The sequence below is a fragment of the Chinchilla lanigera genome, unplaced genomic scaffold, assembly GCF_000276665.1.
Source record: "Chinchilla lanigera isolate Chin_1 unplaced genomic scaffold, ChiLan1.0 scaffold00041, whole genome shotgun sequence".
NCBI lineage: Eukaryota > Metazoa > Chordata > Mammalia > Rodentia > Chinchillidae > Chinchilla > Chinchilla lanigera.
The window spans coordinates 8,833,887-8,846,392 of record NW_004955442.1 but is presented as its reverse complement, the minus strand read 5'-3'; positions in this window follow the sequence as shown (position 1 = coordinate 8,846,392).

The window sequence follows — 12,506 nt, the reverse complement described above, 5'->3', positions numbered from 1 at the left end:
ATTTTAAATGATCAAAAAGTATTGTAATTGGCCAACTCCTTAATCTGTTTTTCCTACTGGTTTCTGAGCTTTTGAAGAGAAAAATGCTAACATCTTTTCATCCTGTACCTCAAATACCTGACACATAGTATGCCCTCAAAATATATTTACTGAGTGAATAGAGCAGGTTTAAGGGGAGACACGGTATGACTGATGCTTTGGAGACTTTTAAAAAACTTTTGCTCTAGTATATAATGCAAAGAAAATGGAAAACCCCAGATTTTACAATATTTTATGCTAAGAAGTTCATGAATGGTTTCTTGACCAGAAGGTACAGAGCAAGAAGGAAGGAATGTGGTCCCAAGATAGAAAATGTCCCTTTTGAGAGTCAGGCCCTCATTTGAGCTATGAATAAATGTTTTGTTGAGTTGACAGAATCATGGCTAAATCCCAAACATAGATAAAACATTGAACAACAGCCAGTAACTTCTTTTTTAAGATTGCAGTGCATTTCCATCTTCCCCCTGAGATAATAATTACTTCTCTTTATTTAGCAAAGCTGTGAGACACTATGCTACTCAGATTCTTGGTGTTATCACTTTTCAAATGGACAACATCCCCTGGAAGAGTGTACGCTGATCTTCATGTTGTAGAGGAAGCGCTGGGAGCTCAGGGAGTTGAAGTAATGTACTTAGAGTCACACAGATGAGGGTGAACTGGAATTTGAGTCTCATTATCTGACACCCAAACTCAGTCTGTATTCTTTTTTCTTCCCTAAAGCATTCTTTTGACTTTTTAATTCCTGATTCTTGTTTCCCAATTTTATTGCGGGGAGATTTTCAGGATTAGGGACTTCCCTAGGAATACCAGAGAGTGAATGAAGTCATGGTTCTTAATGGGGATAGTTTGCTTGGTAGGGCAATTTGGTTAATGCCTGGAGATACTTTTGCTTGTGACTGACTGTGTGTGTGTATGTACTCACATAACACTGAGTGTGCGTAAGTAAAAGTGGCATCTAGTTCATGGGGGTCAAGGATGCTGCACAGCATCCTACAATGCACAGGACAGTTCCCCTAATCAAGAGTTCTTTGCCAAGGCCAATAGCACTGAGGTTGAGGAACTCCAACCTGAAGATATTTCTCATTTTTCCTGACCCATGAACAGCTGTGGGCATCTGGCTGTGCCTAGACAGTGTGTGCAGAGGAAATGGACCACATCAAGGGGCACTCTCTTTGCTTTCCAGCCTCAGCCCTCTATCTCCTGAGAGGAGCCAGAGGAGATAGTGACAAAGATAAATGACAACATGGACAAAGGTAAGTTCCCTGAAGAAACCCAAGACTCACCAGAGACCTCTTCAAAATGACCCATTTGTTTTTCTTGTCTCAAAATAGTGGAACAGATATAAGCTACTTTTATTGGTATGGACTTGGGCTGGATTTGAGCAAGGGAGAGACCATTTGTCATGGGTAGCTTGTGGGGACAAAGCTGACTCAGAATTTCTGTCAACTTGGAGACATATGGGTAAAATTTCTGAGAAATTGAACTTCATGCTTTACAATTAATCACTGTGTAAGGTCTGGGCAGCTTAACTTTGTACAATGTTCTTGAATTCTGTCACCACCTTTTGATGAACCAATAATTTATTAAGCTACTGTTAATTCAGCTGCATGAGGCAAGCATTATCCTTAGGGCTTTGAGAGTACCATCCCAATTAGTCTGAACCTCAACCAGTGAAATAGCTACCACCATTGTCTTCATTGTCTCCATTATTGCCTTCATTCATGGTCACCAACAATTTAGGAACAGAGCTGAGTCTTGATTCATGTTCTGACCAACTCTATCATCTTAGCTCTTGACTAGCTGTTGACCTGAAGAATGGTTTTCAAAAAATTATTTGCCAATGGTTAAAAAAAACTAAAGACTTTACAAGAACCTTTTAACTCATCCTGAAAAGTAAGAGTATCTGATAGCACTGAGCAATCAACTGATACCAAGAACAAGCTGTGGCTTTTAGATTCATTCAGGTAACTGGCTTGGCCTGCAAGGACCTGAGATTTTAATCTTTGGTGAAAAATATCCTAGCCTATGAGTGGTATGGAGAAGAAAGAACAGTGACTGCATATTTTATGAACATCATTCCCTTTGGGTCTTATATTGCCAGGTAACATGACTCAACCCATACTCTTGACCTTGACCAACTCCTCCTTGGGCCAGAAGGTTTGGAGAGTTTATTGCCTATTACTGTGATTTCAGGTACTTAGAAAAATGGAGTCAAAACCTCCTTAGAAGCCAACGTAAAGGCTCAGACATTCTCTACAAATCGTTCCTCAGTTTTTAAAAGGCCCAGCATTTTAGAACTCCTAAAGCTATTATTAAATTAGAAGTCAGTTCCAGGTCAACCCTCTTGACTATTGTAGCCATTACTCTGATGTCCAGGGGGAACAAAATCAGGTAAAGAGCCCCTCCCCTTGACGAAATCTGACTTAACAAGACTTCTTTATCCATCTGCGTGCCACAGGTTGAAATAGCATCATCTTTCCCCATACATAAATAATGTATAGATGTGTATTAAATTGTTGTGCATGCTTTTAAGTCCTGGGGAATGCAGAAGAACAAATGGCTCAGCTTTACACAGAGACTTAGAAGATACACATGTTTACCTGTTTTGCATTCAACATAGGGTTTGGTGTACTCTAGGAGAGAAACCTCAAGGGAATGTTTTTCCATAGTGTCATTGCTTCAATCTGCTTGCAAGTTAAAGGTCACAAACTCTCTGCTTGATGATGTTGCTGCTGCTGCTGATAAGATGATCATGCTATGAGAGCACCCATTCTGTGCTGTTTTGTATGCTTTGTAAGTATTATCTCTAATCTTCATAACAATTCTTCTTAGTTGGTCTTATTATTTGTATTTTAAAGACTAAAATATTGACCTTCAAAGAAGTTCCATGTTGGAGGTCACAAGTTAGAAAAAGCTGTAGTTGGTATTCAAATGTAGTTTTATTTGTTTCCAAAATTTCCCATCTTTCACATATGTAAACTCTCCAGCAATTTGAATTAAACTATTTGGCCTCTCAAGAGTACAATTTGGAAGAAATCCATCTATTGCATTTCCTAATTATCCAGTGAAAATCTATGAGTCCAGGAGACTTCAAGCATTCATCATTGTATAAGGCTTGGATAACTTTAAGAATAGGCTTAATTCATTTAGGATGACACAGAGTGGAGAGAAGTTGAGGAGTGGGAAGGGCACCTTCCCTCCTCCTAAGCTCATGCCTAACAACAAGTAACTCCTCTCCCTAAGACTCCTTTAATTAGCAAAACACAGAAAACTCATTCTACAAGTTGCTAAATGGTTTAGTGCCTGCTTTGTCTTAAGAAATGTTAACCTTTTATCCAGAGGAGCTCAATTAGCACAAGTCAACCAGTGGTTAATAATAGTCAAATAGAGTGATTACTGAATAAAGGACTATTTTCATTTCACAGGATCATTTGTTAAGAGGAAGAGACTTTTCTTTATCTTTAATTGAAGAGAGAAGGGATGCCCTGAATGCATCTCTAAGCGTTAATGATGATGGGGAAGTCATCTGTGGGAAGGTGCTCGCTTTCAGAAATCTTTTCTTTGAAGCTGGGGTAGAAGCAGGTGTTAAATGGCTTCTCCTTCCCCTCTTTTGGCCTCTTTTTTTCCTGTCCTCATTTATTTCCCTGTCACCATACATTGTTGGCTTTCCCTAGGGCTTGCGATCTGATCACAATATATCTTGGCTCCAGGACAGTTAAAGGAATGCTAAAGGCCTGAGTTTCAAGACACAAGGAAAGAGGACCCAAGACTCCTGTGTTTCTCTCAGCTGAGAGTGGGGCAGGAGGTGCAGACCTCTGGCTTGAAATGCACTTTTGACGTTGAACCTAGAGGATGAAAGAGACTCCCGCTTTTCTACCACCTTGCCTTTATGAGACCCTGGGCTGGGTGATTTGGCCCACCCAGAAGCCCCATGAGGAAACGTGTTATTGTCTGAAATTGACAGACAAAAACGCAAAGACATATTTGTCCCTAGTGTTCCAGTGGTGTTGAATACAAATCTAGATCTTTTTCTATGTCATGGTTTTCTAGTCCTCTTAGAAGGATGCCTTTGCCTACTGGATGTGTTCTGTTTCTCTACAGAGGAATCAGGGAGGAGGAAAAGGATGCCAAAAAAGAATTAAGGGGAAAGTTGAACGGAATAAAAGAGCAAGACACTGAAAAAATGCAAAAGGAGATGGAGTGTCCAATCCACTGATGGGGGTTGATCAGATCCCTGGACACCTGTGGGGGAAATGGCAAGTAATAAGGAAAGACAAAGGACAAATTTCAGGGTACAAGGGGATCCAGAGGAACCTGCCCCTGCTGGACAGTCACACCTATCTCTGTAGTTGGCCCACTTCTATTAGTAAGCAAGGAGCATAGGAGAAGGAGGGTGTACTTTTCCTGGAACAGTGACTGTGGCAGACAGGGAAAAGTCAATGGAAAAACAAGTTCTTCTCTGTACCCAGATGCCTATGTCTTTACATTGTTCTCAGCAGATGTTGTCTTGCTTTAAGAGCACTGCAGTTATGAGCCTTCTTTGTGCAGCCAGGAAGTGTGACAGCCTTCTGCATGCTTCTGTTCCTAAAGCAAGATCATACCACTTCAATACCATGAGGGTGCAGTCCTATAGTCCGGCCCCCAGCATGATACAATGTTATTTCATATCCCTTGGTCTCCAATAATCCATGTCACAAAGAACGAATCATGAACTTTGCTCTGGGCAGCCTAGGTGCTAAGCATTATTAAATGCATTTCCTCATTTCATCCTCTGGCAACCTGTGACGTGGATACTCAGGGTGAGTGGCTTGGCCACATGACACAGCTACTACACGGAATTAGAGGATTGGACCCAGATGAACTGGCTCCAAAGCCTAAACTCTTCCCATTGATCCCTGGACTTTGCTCTGTGGGAAAGAAATCTGTTTGTTTGATTTGTGGTTTTCCAAAAGGTGTTCTACACATTAGCACTTCAAGACTCAGAAACAATCTACATCTTCATTCATTCATCTGATACTCACCACAACAACACCGAAAGTTGGTGATTATGTGGAACAAGCCAAACTCTCCTACATTATTGATAAGGGTATAAAATGGCTAAAGGACTTTGGAAAAAGTCCAGGTTATTATTATTATTCATTTTTACTTTTTTATTTTAAAGAAAGTAGTACCAAAAAAAAGAACAAAAGCAAAATACACACAACAAAAGCAAGGACATTAAAAATGATACAGAGTTTCAAACTAAATGATAGAGATTAACAGTGGTTGTTATATTACATATTGTTATCTTCAACGAAGTTGCTCAGATTACCAGATGTAAGAATAGAAGACTGATCAAATCATTAAAGGGAATGAGAAAATGATAATTTAAAAGAACATTAGAGACAATATGCAGTGTCACTAGGCAGGATTGTAGGAATTCACCAATGGATATTACACAGCAAATTGTTGTCATCACATAAGTTGCTCAGATTACCAGATACAAACATGCAAAATTGGTGAAAATATTAAAAAAACCTTTTAAACATTAACTGTTCCCCTCAACAAACCATCAGACACCAGCAGTACAGTTATGCCACTGACCCATAGTATATAAAATGCCATAGCACTTCCTTTTTCTTCTTTCCCTCATCCCAGTTGTTCCTTTCTTTGAGCAATTTCTTTCCCTTCCTTATTATCAAAACAGAAACACTAAAGCTACTGGAAAAGAAAGTAGGTAAAACTCTCAAAGACATAGGGGTAGGCAGAGAGTTCATGAACAGAAACCAAACTGCATGGGAAATACTTCAAAGAATCAACAACTGGGATCTCACTGTACTGAAAAGTTTCTGCACATCAAAAGAAATCACCAACAGAGTAAAAAGAAAACCCACAAATTGGAAAAATATTTTATCCAACTGTCCCTCAGACAAAGGACTCCTATCTAGAACATATAAAGAATTAAAAAAAAAAAAACCAGGCCCCCAAAATTCAAAGACCCAATCCAAAAATGGGCATCTGAGATGAACACACACTTCTCAGAGGAAGAAATACCAATGGTGAATAAATATATGAAAAACTGTTCACCATCATTAGTCACTAGAAAAATGCAAATTAAAACAACACTGAGATTTCATCTCACCCCACAAAGAATGGCAATCATTAAGAAATCAACCAACGACAAACGCTGGCAAGGCTGTGGGGAAAAAGGAATCCTTCTCCACTGCTGGTGGGAGTGTCGATTGGTGAAACCACTGTGGAAATCAGTGTGGAGATTCCTCACAAAACTGGGATTAGAGGTCCCACTTAACCCAGCTATTCCCCTTCTGGGTATATTTTCAGAAGAATTAAAAACGTCATTCCACTGCCATGTATGTGCACCCATGTTTATAGTGGTTCAGTTTGTCGTAGTTAAATCTTGGAAACAACCTAAATGCCCATCAACTGAGGAATGGATAGAAAAGCTGTGGTATTTCTATACAATGGCATATTACTCAGCTTAATTACTTAATTACTTAACTTAAAAAAGATAAACTCAAGGCTTTTATAGGTAAATGGATGCAACTAGAGACCATACACATGAGTGAAATAAACTGGGCCCACATGTGTAAATATCACATTGTCTCCTTGGTGTAGGAACGTGAAAGAGTAAATAAAACTCAGGTCATTTCCTATAAAACTAAGCATATACTTGCCATGTGACTCAGCCATTCCATTCCTAAATTATTTACTCAAGATAAATAACAGAAGCTGAATCTGTAGTATTAAAATATTAGAAAGCGCCTTGGAGAATAAGAGAATGTATGAACTGCTATCTATTTTTGCAGTGAAATAGTACTTACCAATACAAAGGAATAAACTCCTGACACATAGCAAAATATGGATGCCTCAAGAACATGCCTTGGGGCTGGGGATTTAGCTCAGCGGCAAAAGCGCCTGCCTGGCAAGCGCAAGGTCGTGAGTTCGGTTCCCGGTACCGGAGAAAAACCAAAAAAAAAAAAAAAAAAGAACATGCCTTGTGAAAGTATCCTTACATAAAAGAACATCTGGTGCATGATTTCATTTTTATGAAGTTGAAGAATGAATAAAAGTAATCTGGAGTATACATTTTTATTGACATATCTAAGTTGAAGTGACTGGGAAGGAGCATGCGGGAATGTTCTGTAGGACAATAATGTTTTGTATCTCGATAAGCGTCTGGATTGCACAGTGAACTCACTTGCTAGGCCTTGTGCTTTAGTCTGCCAGGGCTGCCAGAACAAAGCACCACACACTGAGTGGCTTGAAAAACCAGAAATTTATTTCCTTCCACTTCTAGAGGCTAGAAGTGATCCAGGTGTGGACATAGTCAGTTCCTCCTGAGGGCTGGGTGGGAAGGAGCTGCTCCTGGCCTCACTCCTCAGCTTGTGAGTGACCATCTTTTCCCCGTGTCTTAGATGGTGTCTCCTGTGTATGTCTCTGTGTCCTAACCTGCCCTTCTGTTAAAAACTCCAGTCTTATGAAATTAGGGCCCAACTTCATGCTATTGTTTAACCTTAATTACCTTTTTAAAGACCCCATCTGGAAATATAATCACATTCTGAGGTGTTAGGAATTAACAGGAATTTTGGGAGTGTCAAAGTTCAGGCCATAACATCCAGCAAATGTACTCTTGTCATTTATATGTTATGCTGTGTGTAAATTTTCATCGAAAGAAAAAAATCTACAGACACTGAATTCAACCAATGATATGCATGCTGAAGTACTTAGGGAGAAGTGTGTTGATGCTTGCAATTTACTTTGACATGCTTCAGAAAATAAGATGATTCATAGATGGAAAGATATATGATAGAACAAATAGAATAACATTTTAATGGTAGAGTATAGGTGAGTATATGGATTTTCACTGTACAATTCTTTCAACCTTGCCATAATACAGTGGTGGAAGAAGTTAATCGAGTGTGTGCCAGGTGTGCAGTGGCAGATGGGGTCTGAACAATAAGCAAGACAGAATCTCCCTACCCTCATGAAGCTTGCATTCTGTAATGAGACAGCAGCTGTAGTTTTCATGCATGCATCCAGGGGGCGCATTCATCTATGAGTTAATCATATCGAACCTGACCTCCAAGCCAACCACATATTTCATATTTAGCTGCTCAATGAACACAGGCCCATTGGCTGTCTGCCTCCACTCAGATGATGAATTTATCTGCAGCCCCAAGTTGTGCAAAGATGAATCACTCCAGGTCCGAGTGGTAAACCACACAAATAACAACAATTTATATATACCCTAGGAGTCCCTTGTGAGAACTCCTACGTTATTTATGATGTGTAGTGACGAAAGTTAAAAGCAAGGACAGGAATGGCAGCTTTATTTTATTACCATCTGCACTTCACAAAAGAAACCTAAGTGGAGATGCTCAACGGGAAGAGAGTTTGGAAAATGTCCGGACACAATATTTACCATGGGAAAAAATGGGAGACCCACAAAAAGCTGCAGTAATATTTTTAATACTATCTGAATGTTTCTGAATTGGAGCAAAGGGATTTTTCAATCTTCCCAAATAACTTCGAGGCTTATGGTACAAGTCTCGAAGAGCAAAATGTTGCCGTGATTCCAGATACAATAATAGAAAATAAGTAAGTTCTCTGCCAGAGTTGGCATTCGGGGAGTTTGGAAAATGTGGACTTATACGAAAAAGTATTTTCATCATGAAATATGAGTTTTTCTATAGACTGTGGGTTTGAATTCTGATACTTTTATTAGCTGAACTTAGAAAAGTTACTTTGCCTCTCAGAGTTCCTGAAAGTGTAAAACAGATCAAAGACTACCCACTTAGAATGTCTCAACAATTTGAAATAAAGGATGGGAAATTCTTTTTTATTAATATATCTTTGCAATATATGGTAAATACATTCATCCTGGGGAACTGGCACACATATGTGCCGCATCTTGATCCTTTTTATTTTCCCCGCCCCCTCACTCCCTCGTGTCTTCTCTATCTGCAGATTCCCTATCTGTTTCCACAAAGTCTATCTTCCTATTTCCTATCACCTATCTTTTATTTTGCTCTTTATATTATTTATACTTTATATTCCTCATATAAGAGAAGCCATGCAATACTTATCCTCTCGTATCTGATTTATCACTCAGTATTAGGGTCTCAAGGTGCATCTATTTTCCTACAAATGACACAAATATATCATTCCTTACGACTGAGTGACACTCCCTTGTGTATATATATCCCACTTCTTCTTTATCCATTCATATGTGGATGGCAAATTTTTAATACATCCTTAATACCTTGTCTTGGCTTTGGTACTTGCACTGGTTTGTAATGATCAGAAAATGGTAGCAATCGGGTGTTGGTGATGGTGATGATGTTGATGATGGGGAGGAGGATGATGATGAGGATGGTGAGGGTAATGGTGATGGTAAGGATGACAGTGATGATGATGATGACCAGGTGAAGAACTGGTGGATGTATAGTGGGCAATTGCTATTGCCAACAGTAAACAAGGAGGCAGCTATTCTCTTTGTTGAAGAATTCATTGTTATGAAATCAGGTTCAGAATACAGCTCCGTGGCACAGCATCTCCCTGGCAAACTTGAGGTTCTGAGTCCGATTCCTAGTACCAAAACCAAAATAGTATGAAGTCAACTAAGATAATTTGGACATAACTGTTTGAAGAGTTGAGTTTGAATAAATTCCACAGAAAACAATATGATTTTTATGGTGTAAATAGTTTCCTCTTCAGTAATTGTCAGTCCATCAATCAGTATGGTGTCATGATCAATTAGTGACAGTGACATGGTTTTGGCCTACATTGATCTAGGTGTTGTGAGTTTATGCATTCTGATGAAGGCAGAGTTTTCAAATTTTAACACATATGGATTCTCTCAATGTTTGTTTTTATTTAACAAACCATCATTTACCTCACCATCATCATTATCCTCACCATCCTCATCAGGCCTTAGTTTTGAAAACAAAACCCCTCTATGTCCCTTTCTTTTCTCCTGTTCCTCTAGCACACAGACAACTTTTCGGTGCTCAATGGAGATTTGATAAATTAAATTAAAAATCTTTTCATGATGATTAACTAGTACTTCTAATATTGTATTCTGTTTGGAATGCCATATTTTAAGAAGAATATTGGGAAACATTTTTCATATACCTCTCTTCAAAGAGTATATGAGGGAAAATAAATGATATACACCATTTGAAAAGGTGCCTGGAGTTTATCACTTGGTCTATAGACATATATTTTTGTGGAGTCCTATAAAAATTGTTTCAGATACAACATATCAACTGAGTTTGTGATTTGTCTTCTAAAGGTATTTGTTTGCTTCTCGAAAAGTCACTTTTGACCTAGGTCAACTCAAGAGAAATTGTTTCTATACTTCAGAGATGGAAAGAGGGGAAGGAAGGAGAGGAAGAGGACATAAAAAAGAATTAAGATGTGTCACATACATGTACCAGCTACCCACAATGACTATACTCATTATGTACACATGTACTAATATGAAAGAGAAATTGTTCTCCAAAAGTTTATATGCAATGAGGTTAAAGTCTTCCTCAACTTTTTCCTGACTATTGTGGCAATTTGTATGACAAAAAGGGGAAATATTTATGATGCCGCTTTATCTAGGGGCATTACCTATGTCTCTTACTACTCTAACATTTACAATATCACCAATACTAAGGCAGAACACTTTTGAAGAACTGTACCTAGTACCATGTGAATCATGAGGTTTTCTAGTCTGACTGGTATGAACAGGCACTATTCCCAGTTCTGTGTGAGTTTCAGGCAATCTTTTCTCTAATGTTTTTGCGTGGTTCTTTCTCTAGACTTAGACGGTTCTATTCTGCTACAAACTTGAGGGGATTCTCTGCAGATCTCTCTTCTCTCTGGTACTCTGTCCTGCAAGATCTTGCTCCTTTGGATTATATGGTCTCCCAGATATCTCCTGAATTCCAAGAACCTGGGAGGCTCTTCCTGGTTCACTCCTTCTTCAGCAGTTTCCTGGGAATTCTGTGAAGGCATAAGATTCATAGGTCTGAGCTGATTTGTTTCTCACCTCACGGGGATGTTCCTATGCTTTGCTGCCTGTCACCCACTGTCTTTAAAGCCATCTTCTCTTATGTCTTGTTGGATTTTTATAGTTATTTCAGGTCCCAGGGTAAATTCTACCGTTATTACTCCGTCTGAACCAAAGACGATTTAGGAGTAAAAACATATGAATCGTTTCCGATCATAAATCTTGTGTTTATTTGGTTCAGTTTTTAGTTTTCTGTAAACAACATGGTTTGTAGGTCTTTTTACAAAATATCACAGAATCTTTGAACATAAAAGTACAAGGAAGCTTCAAGGTCAACAACCCTCTGATGAGGTTACAGACACACTGTGTTGCAAGACTCTACTTTCTCTGACAATTTTTTTAAAAAACACAGAGCCATTTGGTATAAAACAATTGCTCCTGCATTCTTGCCTTCACTGTCTTTATCTACAGAACTGAAGAGGAGCAATGTAGAAGTGATTTGGTGTGAGATGTACTATTAAACACTAAATTTGAATCCTAGTTCTGCTAATGAGTAGCTGTGTGATCTCAGGTAACTTACATAGCATCTCTGAGTCTGTAAAATGAAAAGAACAATGCCTCCCTGGAAGCATGGCTGAAAATTTGAAATAGGCCCTGTCATTGCCTTATACCATGCATGGAGCATAGTAGATGCTCAGCAAATAGTAGCTTATTTTTGGTGTTGTAATTAGATGAACAGAAAAGCTCTCCTGATGCTGACCCTGAGGATTCTGTGACTCAGGGAGTGAGTAGGTTGCTTCCAATGGTCCTGCCCTCATTAGTAGCTTCTTGCTGGACTTGTCTCAGCAGTAAAAACAGCCAAGTGAGCACAGAGAGCGAAACATTAGTCCTTCCTCCTCCGAAGGGCAGAAAGCCAGGCACAAACCCTGAACCAGGTAATGCCCTAAAGCCAGGTAGAGTTGCTCGCTCATTACTAAGCTTCATAGCCATATCAGCAAAGCCAGGAGCTTTAATAAGCTCAGTCTGATCAGATCATGGGCTTCTGAGTCAGCTGTCCTAGGCCTGGGGGGCTGGGTGTCAGGGGCCTGGCTGGAACTTTCCTCTGGCTTCAGGGATGCGAGGTCTTTGAGCAGTGAGTGACTTGTGTGCAGGACTGGGCCACACAGAAAAAACCCCGAGAGCACCAGCAGCTACCACTTGGCGAATTCTGTGCATTTCCACCTCCAGCTGCTGCAGTGGTTCCTTCGGTGGTTATTATGAAGCCAGGTCCCTCCCGGGTTCTCTGGGATAAGTCAAATTATACCACTTCCTGTCTTTAAATCCTTTAAATTGGTCTGTAAGCCGTTCTTTCTACTTGGAATAAAACTTAAATTCCTTACTACATCCTAAAAGTTCTACATAATCGAATACTGCCTTAAACTAATTTTCTCTGCCCTCTCACTTACATTTTATGCTCTTGGACATACAG